The following is a 16,789-nucleotide window of genomic DNA, read 5'->3' as shown; positions in this document are numbered from 1 at the left end:
AGACTTGAGGAAATATGAGTGCCGGTCCCCAGAAAAAGAGTGCTGGGTTTCCCCTCCTTTAATTAACCTCCAGCTCAAACTGAGCACTGTTCTTGGGATAGTTAGTGTCTCAAGAGTTGTCCTTCTTAGGACAGGTAGTGTAACAAGAGAGGGACTGTCCTTCACAGACACCGGTGTTCAATCCCTTTTGGTACAGATAATATCATTGAAGGTGGAATGTTCTTCTCTGGCATGGAGAGTTCTTTTCCTGTTGGGACAGATAGTGTCACTAAAGGTGGAAATTCTTCACTGGCACAGAGGATTTGTTCCTTATTTATTTATTTATTTATTTGCGGGTTTGTAACGCGCTTGACTAAACTCCCGAAGGAGTATCTCCTTCTTAGGAATTGCTTAATTTGTAAGCAAATAAATGCGGGTGCCTACAGGCGCCGCTATCAAAGATCGGGATGTGAAATACCAGGGGCCGTATTATACATTACGGTGCATTTTCCTTCTTAGCACCGGGCAATCCCTTCAAAAGGTGCTTGGTGCTAACGAGGAAAATGTGCCGTACTAAATTTAATGCGCTGCCTCGAGGGCAGCCGCAAACTCGGGCAGCGCGATCAAGTGAAATACGGAGCGGCTGCTCCTTTGTTTCACTGAGGAGGCTATCTGCCTGCACTTTTAAGAGGGGTGAGAGATTCCCTTGCAGGCGGATGAAGTGAGTGACTGCACCCACCTTCAAGGGGAGGTCTGGGGAGTTCATAAGCCCCCCTTCACCCACTCCAGAGACTGCCATCAGGGGGCGCACTCACAGCTTCTTTACCTTTTGCGCCAGAGTCTATGATACGGTGCAGGCGCAGAGGCAAAGAGATTCCCCCATCTGTACGGAGCCTATGTGTGCTAGCGCTATCTATAATTCAGAAGGGTGCAGCCCTTCTGCAATACCAAAGTGCCCCGGAGTGTGCAAAGAGGTTGTTGACCCATTGTGCCCTACAGCACTTTGTATAATACTGCTCCAGGACTGCGCTGTAGTGATTCCATCTCACGCCTCTTTATTGCACTAGCAGCCACTTCCTGACACTTTATCACAATCTTGTAGGATGATTTTCAGCCCTGCTATCTCCCATTGGCACTGTTTTTCCGTCTTGCAGTTCCTCTGTCTTTCTGGCTTTTGTGTTTTTCTCCCTCTTGCTTTGTATCAAAGACTTGAGGAAATATGAGTGCCGGCCCCAAAACAAGAATGCTAGTTCTCCCCACCTTTAACCACAAGCTCAAATTAAGCACTCTTCTTAGGATGGATAAAGTCACAATGTCCTTCACAGGCACCAGCACCATATCCTTCCTAAAGGTGGAATCTTCTATACAATCATGGAGAATTCTATCCCTTTCAGGAAAGTGTCACTAGAGTTGGAGTGCCTTTCACACTCACCGGTATTTAAGCCCTCTTTAGAACAGAGAACATCACTGAAGGTGGACTGTTCTTCACCAGCTTGGAGGGATTCTATTCCTCTCAGGACAGATTGTGTCCGTAGAGTTAGAATGTCCGTCAGCGATAGCAGTGTTCTAGCCTTCTTAGATGACGTCACTAGAGAAGAAATGTTTTTTACCAGCATGGAGGGTTCTATCTATCTTGGAACAGAAGGGGTCACCAGAGGCAGAATGTTCTTCAGGAGCGTGGAGGGTTTTATCCCTCTTAAGATAGATATTGTCATAGTTGTTGGAATGTCCTTCACCGACACTGTTTTTTTATCCTTCTTAGGAAAGTGTCACAAGACAGGGAATGTTTTTCACCAGCGAGGAGAGCTCTTTTCATCTACGAAGAATGTCCTAGAGAGTTGGAAAGATCTTCCATGTACTGGCATCCTATCCCGCATAAGACAGGTAGTGTCAACAGATGAGGAATGTTCTGCACAGGCACCGGTGTTCTATCCCACTGAGGGCAAATAGTGTCAATGAACGTAGACTGTTTTTCACCGGTATGGAGAGTTTTATCCCTCCTCAGATAGACAGTGTACAAGAGATGGAATGTTTTTCAGCGGTATGGAGGGTTCTAGCCCTCTTCAGATAGACAGTGTCACGAGAGATGGAAGGTTTTTCAGCGGTATAGAGGGTTCTATCCCTCTTCAGATAGACAGTGTCACAAGAGATGGAATGTTTTTCACTGGTATGGAGGGTTCTATCCCTCCTCAGATAGACAGTGTCGCAATAGATGGAATGTTTTTCACTGGTATGGAGGGTTCTATCCCTCTTCAGATAGACAGTGTCACAAGAGATGCAATGTTTTTCACTGGTATGGAGGGTTCTTTCCCGCCTCAGATAGACAGTGTCGCAAGAGATGGAATGTTTTTCACTGGTATGGAGGGTTCTATCCCTCTTCAGATAGACAGTGTCGCAAGAGATGGAATGTTTTTCAGCGGTATGGAGGGTTCTATCCCTCCTCAGATAGACAGTGTCGCAAGAGATGGAATGTTTTTCACTGGTATGGAGGGTTCTATCCCTCTTCAGATAGACAGTGTCACAAGAGATGGAATGTTTTTCAGCGGTATGGAGGGTTCTATCCCTCTTCAGATAGACAATGTCACAAGAGATGGAATGTTTTTCAGCGGTATGGAGGGTTCTAGTCCTCTTCAGATAGACAGTGTCGCAAGAGATGGAATGTTTTTCAGCGGTATGGAGGGTTCTAGTCCTCTTCAGATAGACAGTGTCACAAGAGATGGAATGTGTTTCACTGGTATGGAGGGTTCTATCCCTCCTTAGATAGACAGTGTCACAAGAGATTGAAGGTTTTTCAGCGGTATAGAGGGTTCTATCCCTCTTCAGATAGACAGTGTCACAAGAGATGGAATGTTTTTCACTGGTATGGAGGGTTCTATCCCTCCTCAGATAGACAGTGTCGCAATAGATGGAATGTTTTTCACTGGTATGGAGGGTTCTATCCCTCTTCAGATAGACAGTGTCACAAGAGATGGAATGTTTTTCAGCGGTATGGAGGGTTCTATCCCTCCTCAGATAGACAGTGTCGCAATAGATGGAATGTTTTTCACTGGTATGGAGACAGTGTCACAAGAAATGGAATGTTTTTCACAGGTATGGAGGGTTATATCCCTCTTCAGATAGACAGTGTCGCAAGAGATGGAATGTTTTTCAGCGGTATTGAGGGTTCTATCCCTCTTCAGATAGACAGTGTCGCAAGAGATGGAATGTTTTTCAGCGGTATTGAGGGTTCTATCCCTCTTCAGATAGACAGTGTCACAAGAGATGGAATGTTTTTCAGCGGTATTGAGGGTTCTATCCCTCTTCAGATAGACAGTGTCGCAATAGATGGAATGTGTTTCACTGGTATGGAGGGTTTTATCCTTCCTCAGATAGACAGTGTCACAGGAGATGGAATGTTTTGCACAGATCCCAGCCTTCTACCTTTCGTAGGACAAATTGTGCCACTAGAGATGGATATTCACTGAACTGAGGTGTGGCTGACTCTTTGGACAGAGACTGAGTCCCACCAGTGATGGAATGTTCTTTACTGGCAATGAGGGTCTTAAGGTGCCCAGTGTCTCTAGAGTTGGAATATTCTTCACAGGCACCGGTTTCCTATCTCTCTTGGGACAGACAGTGTCACAAGAGTGGGAATGCCCTTCACAGGACAGAGTGTCACTAGTGGTGGAATGTTCTTCCACGACACTGGGTGTGGCTCCATCTTAGGTCACTACAGGTGGACATCTCTTCACATGCTGAATGGCTGGCTCCCTCGCCCGGCAGACAGTCTCACGAGGCCTGGTTCTCATTACCTCTGCGTACACCGGCCAGATCTCTGCTGCAGAGCAGGCCTCGCCGTCTGCACTGCGCCGGACTTGGCCTGACTCCCCCGGGCGCATTTCAGTCATTGCTGAGCGGAGTTCAGACATGAATCACAAGATAACTTACTAATGTTTGTATTCCTGTGGTTTGTGTTCTGGATAACAGTAATTAGCAGCAGACCGCGCTGCAAATGTGCACTGTGTGAGAACCCAGGGGGGCGGGGGGGGGGGGGGGGGGACTGTGCTAGTGCAACAGATACCACAGACCAGGGACAGACTGGGGAAACAAAAGCAGCTCTGGCAAAAAATCCCAAACCAGCCCCATCTTCTTCTCGTCGTACTATCTCTCACTTTCCATCCACCCGCTCTCTCTCTCCCTCTTCTATTTCTCTTCAGCCTCTCTGATCGCGTTCTCTCTACCTTCCTTCTCTCTTTCTCTCTATCTTGAACCCTTTCTGTCCCTGCTGTCATTAACCTCGTGGAGTTGGGGAAAGTGACAGAGGCACCAGTTGTGGCCCTGGGCTTTCAAAACCGACCTCCAAGGGCCCCAGCCCACCTGGGAAATGTAGGTGGAATAAAAGGCCTGCCGGCCCTGCCCTGGACCAGTCTATGGGAGACCTCAAAGGGATAATGAATGTGCAAGACGTTCAAAGAGACCTGCAGCACGCCGTCATTCATTTGTAAAATAATATGTGGCCGGGTCTAAAGTTTTGCTCAGAAGCCCACCGCCGGTGCAATCCAACATATCAAAGGTGCCAAAAACCATGACTGAGTACCCTTGATTCTACCTCATGCCTCTTTTACCCAGTGCCAGATACTGCCTGCCACTTTGCCTTATTTTTGCAATTTTTTTAGTTCTTGCCTGAGACAGCGCTGGCGCTATTGCTTGCAAGACATTTTTAGGTCTTGCCTAGGTAGCGCTTGCGCTGTCTCTTTGATACATGCTGTATTGATGTATGGACTTGAAGCTCCGCCCATATTTTTAATTTGCTTTGACATCGTCTTGTGTAAATGTTGGCTTCTGATTTGTTAATAGGCTTATTAGTCCCTCCTTAGTATCTCCCTGTCTTCTGTTGTTACCTCCCACGTGGATTGGCCCTTTTACATGTGTCCTAGGTCGGGTACTTTCATTAGTAGCTCCAAGAACTATTTACTTAATGAACACAACTCACAGGACGTGGCTGCTTTCACTTAGCATTTCTTGGTTTCCTACTCATCACTGTAACAAGGGCACCTGTTCGTGCACTTCTCCCTCCCCTGTTATGTTTACTTTGTGGCCAGCTTGTTTAAACTGGATTACTCCGGGACGATTCTCTGCACCATTTTTTTGAGATGCTACACTTGCCCGTCCCAACAGTGCACGGCCCGCCTGTGAGAAAGTGCCATCTTTCTTGCCTTGGTATGCCCCCACTTTTTTCTGAACTGCTGATGTGCTTTGACTGAGTGTGCCCTGGGTCCCTGCCAATCAGGTACCCAGGGCCTGTGTTCCTTCCCTAAAAACTATGCAGAAACTAAATACCCAATTGGCATCTCTGGCCACCTGTCAGCCCCTAGTAAATGGTACCCCAGGTACCCAGGGCATGGTGACCAGAGAAGACCCCTGAGGGCTGCAGCACTGATTGTGCCACCCTAAGGGGCCCTGTACCCTGGCGACCCACACACTGCCTTGGCAGGCTGAGTGCCTAAGTACAGAACCGAAACAAGAGTCGACATGGCACACATCCCTGTGTGCCCTGCCCACAGAACCCACTGCCCTGGCATACCTCAGTCACCCCTCTAGCTGGGTGACCTATGCCAGAGGTGAGGGCACAGGTGCATGAGCCCTGTGCCCCTACAGTACCCAGGGCCATTCGTGGGCAATGTAAGTGCAGTGATGCCATTAAGAGTATATGGTGCTGGGAGGTTGTCATTACGAACTCCACCGCACCATAATGGCTACACTGAAGACTGACAAGTTTAGTATCAAACTTCTCAGCACATTAAACCCGCACTGATGCCAGTGTGGGATTTAATGTAACATGCACGAGAGGGCATCTTAGAGATGCCCTCCAAAACCCGAACCTCCATCCACGTCTGGGCTGATTGGCTACAGAGGCTGCCACACAGCAGACATGTTGCTGGACCCCTGGGTGGAGAGCCCCCCCGATCTCCTGGGTCTGCAACAAAGCACATCCTGGGCGAGGTGCTATGTCTCCTCCCCCAGGATGGACAGGGGGAAGCTTCAAAGGCATACCGCCTCTGAGATCTTCTCCAGACCATTTGCTGTACCCAGCAACCAGCCCCCCCACCAGTCCTACCCCCATTCTGGCGAGAATACTGGCGGGAAAACTACGTCAGGAAGGGGGATGTGCCAACCTGTGCCAACTCCACCCCTCAGGTGGAGGAGGCGAGGTGAAGCACGACCCCGGGCTCCGGCCATCTTGTAGATGGGGAGCCCTGCCCATTCCCAGCTAGGCTCCTGCCCCCCTCCCACAGGAGAGGAGTAGGCCAGGGGGTGCCCTCACCCCAGGACAGCGACCCATTGGTCCCTGCCCTTGCCCTACCTGTAACACCTCTAAAATTAGTATGTAGGGGCTCCCTGAACCTTCCTTCCTCAGATCCCGATATCAAAAAGAAGAAAGAAGATCAAGAAGACCCGCCGTGCAGCTGCTAACAACAGGACAACAACAACTGACTTGGCCCCAGCCCTACTCGCCTGTTGATCCTGGAACCTGCTCCTGCCTAAACCCGGCAACCTCCGCGGACAGCAACCTTGGGACACCCAGAGGACCTGCCTGCCTTGACCCTCTCCACGATTGGGACTCCCATCAGCAGAGGCTCTGCTGCATCAACCCACCTGGTGCCCACCAGGAAGCTCTGGACCAGCCCACTCTGCGCCAGCCGAGCCCGGGCCAGGCCAACCCGAACCAAGACCACGAGGACGTCCCCCCGGTGACTGGGACCCGAAGTCCAGTGCCCAAAGACCCTCCTCGATGAACCAAACTCAGAACCCGGGGCCACCCCAACCGCGACCAGCCGAGGGTAAGCTTTTCCGACACCCAAAGACACCCCTGCACCCGGCGCCCTACAGCCCCCTGTGCCTCCCTTTGGGGTACCTACCTGTGCTCCAACATCCCAACTTACCTCTCGAAGTGCTGGTCGCCCCTGGAGAGTCACCGTCCCCGAGCCTGCAGCCTTTGTTCCTTTTTCAAGATCCTCATTGGATAACATTGAGCTTCCGACGGCTGAAAAGCACCCTGCACCCAGCCGCCCGAGTGCCGCTGGCTGTGACCTCTTTGCCCTATCCTACTTCCCCCCTTGCCCAGAGCAAGTGACCAGGAGCCCAGCTCCCAGAGCCGCGTGGCCTGCTAGCCAGCAGCCACCAACCCAAGGCCCCCTTTCACTCATTGGATAACATTGGGCCTACCTACCTTTGCACCCGGCCGCCCCTGCGCCGCTGGGACTGAACTAACTGTACTCACCTGACCCTGGGGGACCCCTGAGTCTATGCCCAGAACCCTAACTTCACCAACCAAGTACTCACCTGGAAACCGGTAATTCACTTACCTGCCATTGGATAACATTGACCCATTTTTTGACTCGAAATTTTTTTAAGTTTGACGTTTTGACAACTGAAAATATTCCTATAAAATCAGCCAAAGTCCAAATTCGAAAATACTCCCCTGTGGTCAGGAGAGAAGCCAGTACTGTACCTTTCAGCCCAGTACTGAACCACAACAGTAATCCCTAGCGGGTTTACTAATAACCTGTATTTTCTCCATAGGAACCCTTTGTCTGCTTTTCTATGAAATTTCTTCTGTCTACTTTTGAAAACTGCAAATATTCTTTAAAAATCGTACGACATACTGAAACACAATTACCTACCTGTTTTGAGTTAAGCCCCCAGTGCTGGCCCTAGGAGACTAGTGCTGGGATACAAAAGTAACACGATCGTACTTTACCTGTAACTAATGGTGGGGGTAGTGGGCGTAGTGGGGCTCCGCGGAGCTACGCGGAGAGGGCGAGAAGCTACGCCCACTCCCGCACTCCGCGTAGCCCCACTACGCACCTCCCTCCCGCTCTCCCCCGCATACATTATTTAAGCAATTAGCCTTATTAAAACAATATTAAAGCACCTACCTTGTCCGGGGCTCGTCCGGGGCTCCCTCTTGAATAGCGTCCTTTTCCTGGATACCAATGCGCATGCGCGGGCGGCCGCGCATGCGCATTTCCGAGAAATGCGCATGCGCGGCCGCCCGCGCATGCGCATTGGTATCCAGGAAAAGGACGCTATTCAAGAGGGAGCCCCGGACGAGCCCCGGACAAGGTAAGTGCTTTAATATTGTTTTAATAAGGCTAATTGCTTAAATAATGTATCTAGGGGAGGGCGGGAGGGAGGCGGGTGGCGGCCGACTCGGCTACGCACACGGAGTGGGCGTAGTGTTGCCAGCTACGCTGTCTACGCAAAATGCGTAGAAGGCAACACTACGCCTACTCCGTGGGCGTAGCCGAATCGGGCGCCCAGGGTTACCTGTAACCTGAATTTCCTCCCATTGAATACCATTGTGAGAATCACCTCGAAAAGTTTCTAAGTGTGAACTTTTAAAACAGCTTTATATTCAAGAAATACCATCACTGTAACTAAAACGTTTTTGCTAATCTGATTTCAGCTTAGACCCCAGGACTGAATCCAAGATCTAGTCCTGGAACTTCCAAAGTAATCCATAAAGTAATCAACTGTACTTTCCTATGAAAACCCTTTGAGCTCAATGCTAGAGTGTGTTTTAGAACTGTATTGCTATTAGCTAACCTGTGATTATTTTGTGTACAAACTTGTTGCTCCTCTGCAAAGCAACTACCTGAGAGTACTCGTAATGTGAAACGTATATTTTGATAACTGTTGGTTCTAAAAATAAAACAACTATATCTAAGGATATAATAATAATTGACCTGGAATTCAGTTCTTGAGTGTGTGAAACCTTTTGCTGACTGAGTGTGTACAGCAAATGCTTTACATTGTCCTCTGGTACTGCCTTACTGCTCGACCAAGCTACCACTTTGGAGAGTAAGGTCAGTTCTGACTTTAACCTCTGTTAAACCTTTGGGGTTTGTGGACTCTATACACACTGTACTGCCTTATTGTCCAGTATATATAGAGTCACCTTCTCACACCGCCGCTGGCCTTGAGCAATGGTGGCCACTTCTTGTTAAACTAATGCATCTGCATGCAATCATTTTTTGATGTGGTTTCTGTTTTTGGCGGGACACTGTGTGTGCGCCAGCTGGTGCTAAACTCATCTTATTACTGTTTATTGGCTCAGCAACATCGGCCCATTATCAGGGCTTACCTTACTGTCCCGCCCCTCCCGCATCAAGCTCCTCTGTTTGCGGCCCTCCTGGGAGCCGCACCACAGGCTTCTGGCCGGCTCTTCCTCTTCCTTGTTTTACTTGACTGCCGTTCCCCAACATCGCTCCCCTGCTCAAATATGTATACAGAAGCTGCCACACTGTGCACTTGGAGGTGAGGCAAGGGATAGTGGCAAGAGCTTTATTTTCTCTTCCCTTCGCTCCCCCCACCCACATAAACGTTTCCATTCTTTAATGTTTAAGACAATGCGTGGGTTAAAGTGTGGTGTTTTTTTTGTTTTTTATGATCCTTTTTCATTTAAAATCAAAACAACAATAATTACTGTTACTTTATTTATTTAAAAGAAGCTCCAAGTGGGCGAACGCCTGCGCTTCAACAGTTGCGGCCGCACACACCACTTGCGGGATGCTGCTTAGAAAGGCATCCGTTATTTAGGTCTTGCCTAGGCAGCGCGCAAGCGCTGCTTAGGAGATGACCTCTTGGAATCGCTCAGGACATTTTGGGAAACTCGTGCATGTACTGCACTGTTCCCAATGAGCCCTCGAGCATGTGTGGCGTTTACCTTTTGGGAGCGAGCAACAGTGCCATCTGTTTGAAATTATCTCACCCGCCGATGCTCGCTTCTGTAAGTTAAACGCTGCCCGTCGCTTTAACTTTCGTGGCCGCAGGGCCGCGCTTGACTTCTCTTTCATCTTCTTCCCTGCTGTTTATTTCACTTAGTGCCACTCATATCTTAGGCCGCTCAGTCCTGCATGTTCCATTCTTTGTTCATTTTCCATTTTGTTGCAGCTGCTTCTCTCACCCCTTTATCAACCTCCCCTTCTTATCAATAAAACACAGCATTTGTCAGTTCTTAATAATTTACGAGCCTCTCATGCGGGCAATAGCTTCCGAACAGCACACATTAGAAAGTGAAACCATTCTGCGCATCAGAGACCTGAGAGAATTGATGGGTGTGTGCGTAAGGCTGCTGTCATTTTTAGCGCAACCAATGAGAGGCAGGAGGCTGTCGGCCAATCCACATTTGTCCGGCCCACCAGGTTCAAAGTGAGGCAAAAAATACTAGAGCCAGGCCAGCATGAGAAGCTAGGGGTTGCGCTGGAAATCGGAAGCCAGTGAGGTGAGGTGAAATTATGGAAGCGCATGGAACATGGCATTGACTGAGAAACGTGAGCTCGAGTTAAGGAGATTTGGGAGCAGCAAAGTGACCACACAATAGATTTTTGAGGTACGGCGGTACGTTGAAGTTATTATGCAAGTTGGCAGGGCCCAAATGGGTGACTGGAAGGCATCTAGAGCGGAGTTTTCATGTTACTCCATTCCAGGCATGCGTAGATTGTTTACTTTTCCACACTGCATTTTCAAAATGACAATTACAAGAAAGCAAGTTAAATCAAATGTAAAAGAGCGACCTTTACGTGTGTAAGAGTTGTTGTCGGATTACATAGGACTGTGTTGTGACAAATCGGTGCATTTAGGGGTAAAGTGGTATAGGGCAACTCTAGATTACATTTTAGTGCCTTGTCTACTGAAGCAATAATGTATATCTCGACACTCCATTCATTACTGTCATTCCACCATCTCTCCACTCTGCTTTTCCACTTCCCTCTTTCTTAGTTCCTTCCTTCTCTCCCATGACTGCATTTAAGCCGCTCTCGCCTCTCTTCCTTAGTTTGCTTCCACGCTCCCTACTCCTTGAACTTACTTCCTCTGTTTCTCCATGCCTCTTTTGCCCCTCCACTTTCTTATTACGCCTTCATCTTACTTCTCCCACTGCTCTTTCATCCTTATCTTCCTTGCTTCACTTAACTTATTTGCTTCTCTCCGCTCTCTGCCCCTCACACCTTCTTCCCTCCTCACCTCTATACTTTGCCCTTTGCTTTTTAGCCTCCTTATCCCGCTTCCCCTTTCAAACACGACCCCCCCTTCTTTCCTACCTGGCCCCCTTTTATTTTCCAGCGATTTTTGTCCGCCTCCATTCCCTCCCTCACTTTTCGTCCACTTCCCTCCCTCCGCCTCATGTGTAATCATTCTCCCTCTCTCTCTGGCCATTCCTCTCTCCCTCTTACGTCCTGCCTAACACGGAGCTCTGGGTTCTGACTGACTCCCACGTCACTGGCCTCACACTCTGAAGGGGAGTCTCACTCAGCCCCATCACTAAACCAGTGCATACATGTAGACAAATGTTATCAGATGACCACCTATACCCCCTGACTTCCCTCAACGTAAGCAGATAGCTTGTCACAACTTGTGCCCTCATAGAATGCCCTGTGATGCCCCACAGAACTAGTTTAAGGGTGCCATCTGCAATCAGCAGTGTAGTTAGAAATTTACTCTGGGCATCACCAGGGGGACATGCTTTTGGATTTTTGAGTATAAGAGTAATAATTAATATTGAGATAACAGTATGTTAAATAAGTTACATTACAGCTTGGCAGAAACCGTGGAATGTATGGGGTAATGCCAGGTACATAGCTTTCAATGGTGGAGCAGTTGCACCGGGGCAGAAAGGCCTGAGGGGCCCACCACAAAACCCTGTTTATTGCTGTGTTTCAGCCTTCAAACAGCGGACAGGGGGTCCATATCCTTCCTTGCACTGAGGGATCAGGTTGTGTCTTTTCAGTCTGTATTCACATATGCTTGGACTGTCTTTTCTTTACCTACAAAGGTAGGTCTCTACTGCTCTAGTGTCTTTTTTTTGTAAATGTTGTTACCAGTAGTCCACTTATAAGGTCCCAAAGGCAAGACCTATTGGCTGTGCCAATGCTTATTTTTCTTTTTTTCAATTGCACAGTGGCGGCACACACACCAGTCGCTGGACGCTGCCCTTGAGCAATGCCGGCCGCTTCTTGTGAAACAAATGTGTCTGCTTGCCATATTTGTTTTTTCACCCTGAAGCACAATCAATGCACCGTTAGTGATATTAACTCCCGCACCGGCTGTTGCCAATTGTCTCCAGAGCTTGTGATTTTTTGCGATCGTGAGGAAAGTGTTTGCCATGGAAAAGTTAAATTCTGGGATTTTGTGTAGTTTTCTGTGTGGCTGAACATTTTTGCTTTTCTTGCTGTGTAAAGTATTTTTGGAAAAACCACCTATTCGAAATAATATATTTTAATTGACTCTGCACATTCCCCTTCCTCCTACGTCCTGAACAATCAACACGATAGACGTGGTTTACGTCGTATATGGGGTTCAAAGTGAGGAGATTTGCAAATCAAAAGAAAGTCGAGGGTTGTGTTGAACAAGAGAATGCGATGGGATACAAAGCGAGGCAGTATAGCCCGTCGTGTCAACGCTCCTGTTGCTGCATGTGTGCAACATTCAGCTTAGGCGGACATTCTTACTGGACCAGCCTTGTCTTTCATCCTTCTTAGTTAGAAAAGGGCACTGTTAATTCGGGGTGATATGCACCCACAGATGACCTCGTGTTGTACGGTCGTCCCCTGGGGATGAGTTACAATACGAAACAATGCTGTGGCACTTGCCTAAATCCTTCGCGACAGCACTCCGCATTCAAACCAACATCTTTCAAAAGAGGGATTTTAATTTAAAATAAACGCAAGGTTTACTGCCCACTGTCCCTTACACGTAAAAACAAACATACAAAGAATATACACAAAAACCATTAACTTTTTACCTTTTACAACGAAGTCTTGCAATTGATAACACATATTAACAAGCATTTGTAATGCAATAGGTCTTGCATTTGCGAGAATTTGAGCTATTTGCATTGTAAATGACAATGCCTTTTATTTATGTGTTTTGAAAACCTGCAAGCGGTGCATAAACACGCACTTTGTACTTTGCTTATGAGAAGCAAGACTGGCAGTAAAAAAGGCGCCGTTACTGCCAGTCTTGCTTCGCAAAAGCAACGACTATAAGTACAAAGTGCGTGTTTACGCACCGCTTGTAGGTTTTCAAAACACATGCCAATAGCTCAAACTCTTGCAAACTCGAGACCTATTGAATTGCAATTGCTTGTTTTTTTAACTAAAAGGGTCTTGGAGCCCGCCCATTGCTTACCATATTTTGATTCAATTGTCATCCTTATTTGCTAACTCCCTAACTCCTGATTGTTCAGCGTTTGCCGGTTTCACTTTCTGTTGTTCTTTTCTCCCTTCTGTAGGGCATGGACCAAGTATTGATTACTTTTTTTTTATTAGTGTCCTTCTGCTGCTCGCACTGGGATTGAGGTACTTTTCATCCTTTATTCTTCCCCATCGTTCTTGTTGTTGCTTGTTCCTTGGCCCCCCTCAGCTTCAGTATGTGTATTAGCCCCTACCATCACCACCCTACATCCACCACACCACCATCCCCACCCTAACACCGCCCTAACCGCCACCGTCCTAGCCTAATTACCACAGCAACTACACACAATCATAACCACCACCACCCTAACCACCACCACTATTCTACCCTAACAACCACCATCTTAACCACTATCACCAGCCTAACTCCTACAACCACCACTGTAACCACCACCCTACTATCCCCAACCTATCCAATCAACACCTTAACGTCACCACCACCACCACCCTACCCACAACCACCCTAACCAACACCTTTTCTACTACCACCCTAAACTAACCACAACACTAATCACCACTCTTGCCAAAATCCTAACCACCACCACCCTACCACTATCAGCCTACCACCACCCTAACCATGACAACTATAACCACCCTAACCACCACCACTACCAAATCAAGACCCTACCAGCACCACTACCCTTTCACCACTCTACTCACCACTACTACCCTAACCACCATTACTCTAACCCCACCACCCTGACTATCCAGCCACCACCCTCTCACCATCCTACCCACTACCATAACCTTCACCACCCTAAACACAACCACCACCAGCTTAACCACCAACCTAACAGCCACCACAACCTTACCCTAACCACCTCCACGCTACCCACATCCATTACCCTTCCCTAACCATCACCTTCCCCTAACCACCACAATCTTCACCACTCTCACTACCACCACCACCCTACCACCACCAACCTCACCCTATTCACCACTCTCCCCACCGGCCTTACCAACACCCTCGCTACCACCTCCCTCACCACCACCACCTTCTTACTTAATATGGCTCTCAATCCCTTTAAAAGTTCTTCATTTTTTAACAACCATTTTCTACTCATTAATTGATTGCAGTATTCATGGAAAGTTGTGAACTAAGTTTGTGTTAGTTTAATCTTGAGCAACTTGTTCTCGCCTGGAGCTGTGCATATAGGTATCCAGTAAACTGAGTCATATCATAGATTAAAGATCCTTCACATGTTGTCTATAGCTGGAATTTAATATGCAAACACTGGGAAGGAACTCTATGCTATGATGTTGCTGTGCACCTCAGGATGAGCGCTCGGTGGGCAGATATGCATTCGCTTAAACTTCATATTTGACTGCCTATTACATTTAAATTTCTGTGCAGTGGCAATAAGAGAACATAGTGTTCACTTCATTACGTGGCACGCTTTTAAAAAAGCAACCTACAAACACAGTCAATTCTGTGTTGAAGCCTGGTTATTTGGGCTCTCCATCTTCTTCTTGTGTTTGCCCATCCCCTGAAGCATAGCCTCATTACTTATGTCTTTCCACTGCTTAAGGGTCCCTCTTTTATTACGCCACACCAATTGTAGGCCTTTCTTCTACGCAAGATGGCAGGCCCCTTTCCATCGCAGCAATATATGCTCCCAATGTGCAACAGAGGGATTTTTTGGAAACTTTGATGTCAATAATGCCTTGTGACCCAGACAAGTCCAATCTGTGCAGTGGGGTGGGGCCTTTAATTGTGCGCGAGACTGGACTAGACCCCACCCATTCCTGATACTAAGGTCTCTAGAATGGCTCGCCATTTAGACGAATGGCTAAAAATCAGACACTTGATAGATGTTTGAAGAATACTCCTTTTAATCGCCGGTGTACCTACTTCACTCCAGAATGGACTACTGGCTGTGCCCTGGATACTGGATACAGAATACCTGGGGTGGACATGATGCAGTGCTCACCCAGAAACATCACCAACCCAGGGTCCAGGTCTCTCCGGTGGGGCCCATAACACCGAAGTACAACACACCGAGTCTCACGCACACACTTTACCCCAGACCCTTGCAAATATATATATACAAAATTGGTTGAGTGTATTCTTTCCTATGACAGGATACCTCTAAACACAGATTTTTAACACCAACATTTGTTTTCATCAATAATCCTACTAAACTAATCTATGCATCAATGTACCCCGCCAATTAGGTCGATGGACCAATTAGTTGAGCAAGTTGATGGTGATTGTCAAGACCAGCTTAACCTCACTACAACAATACATTGATTTGCATTAATATTTCACTCTAAAGAATCACAAACACCTGAAATCATTTAAAAGATTTTATGTAATTAATTTGCATAAAAGAAAATTAGCATGTATTCTATCATTGCTAATTCTCACTGAGCATTGCTATTTATTCAGGCAATACATCAAGTAAAACTGTTTAATAAAATCATGAAGAGAAAATTCAGGTACACATTAATTGCATTATTCTCTAAATAAAACATCAAACCTTGGTCAATGCAACTGAAAGTGAAATTCTGCATGGAAAGATCAGAGAAACCATAGTTAAACATGCATTTCATTCTAAAGATTTTTATACTAAAACCTGCCTACCCAGCATCTCTAAAACCCATCTATACTTACTAACCCAAGCCTCCTCGGACGCAGTCTCTCACCCAGGCTTAGTGTCCCGAAACGAATCTCCAACCTACAGGGGTTTATCAGTGAGCAGTCTGGCATAGTTTCAGGCTCCCAGCATCTCTGCAAACAGCTGCAGTGCAAAGAGCATCTTCCTCTGTGATCAGCTCCAGTGACACACTACCCCAAATTTGCTCTGATATTTATACTGTATTTGCTGGCTCTCTACCCTCAAATGCTTCAACACTTTCCGGTCTTCTTTCTCTGATTGATCATGACATTGCAATTGTTAGCTCTCAGGATGTTCGTTAATCAACAATGTATTGCTTAACTTTCAGGATGTCCATGTATAACTTCCTGATTAAAAGACTGACAGATACAAATTCGACTGTCCATGCATTTCTCAAACTTCCAGGATGTCCGTGAATAACTTTGTTTGACGAACTGATAAATACAAGTTCGACAGTTACTGTTCCTCATCAGGCCTTTTTTAAATGTTCATTTCCAGTGATTCAGCTGTTTCCACGTGGTCATTTTTTGTAGGCATTTGTCTTTTGTCCTTGGCAGACATTCAGCTGTTCTCGTGGTTATCATTTTGGCCCACATCCACTCACCAGCATTCATATCAAAATGTCTTCGAATATAGTCAGCTGAAGTTGCAAAATGTTTTCAGTAAAGACAGAGCATAGACGAGCTTTCTCTCAGCAAAATGATGTAAGCCTTTCTACTGTGCAGAACCGGGAAAAGCTAAGCCATTTTGGAATTAGCAACCCACCAAAAGTACGATAAACAGAAAAAGAAAATGTAAATACACAGAATATAAGTGTTTTCTGTCCCCCCAACCACCAGTGCTAATATTTATCTTTTAATACTGTAACCTAGCAGAAAAGCATCACACTGCAAGCCATTAAAAAATAAAGCAGAAAAGCAACATGCAAATGCACAATGCACATTACAACACAGACAT

This window comes from Lissotriton helveticus, chromosome 1_1 (assembly GCF_964261635.1).
Source record: "Lissotriton helveticus chromosome 1_1, aLisHel1.1, whole genome shotgun sequence".
Classification (NCBI taxonomy): Eukaryota; Metazoa; Chordata; class Amphibia; order Caudata; family Salamandridae; genus Lissotriton; species Lissotriton helveticus.
The sequence above is the reverse complement of the archived record's forward strand: the minus strand, read 5'-3'. Positions refer to the sequence as shown.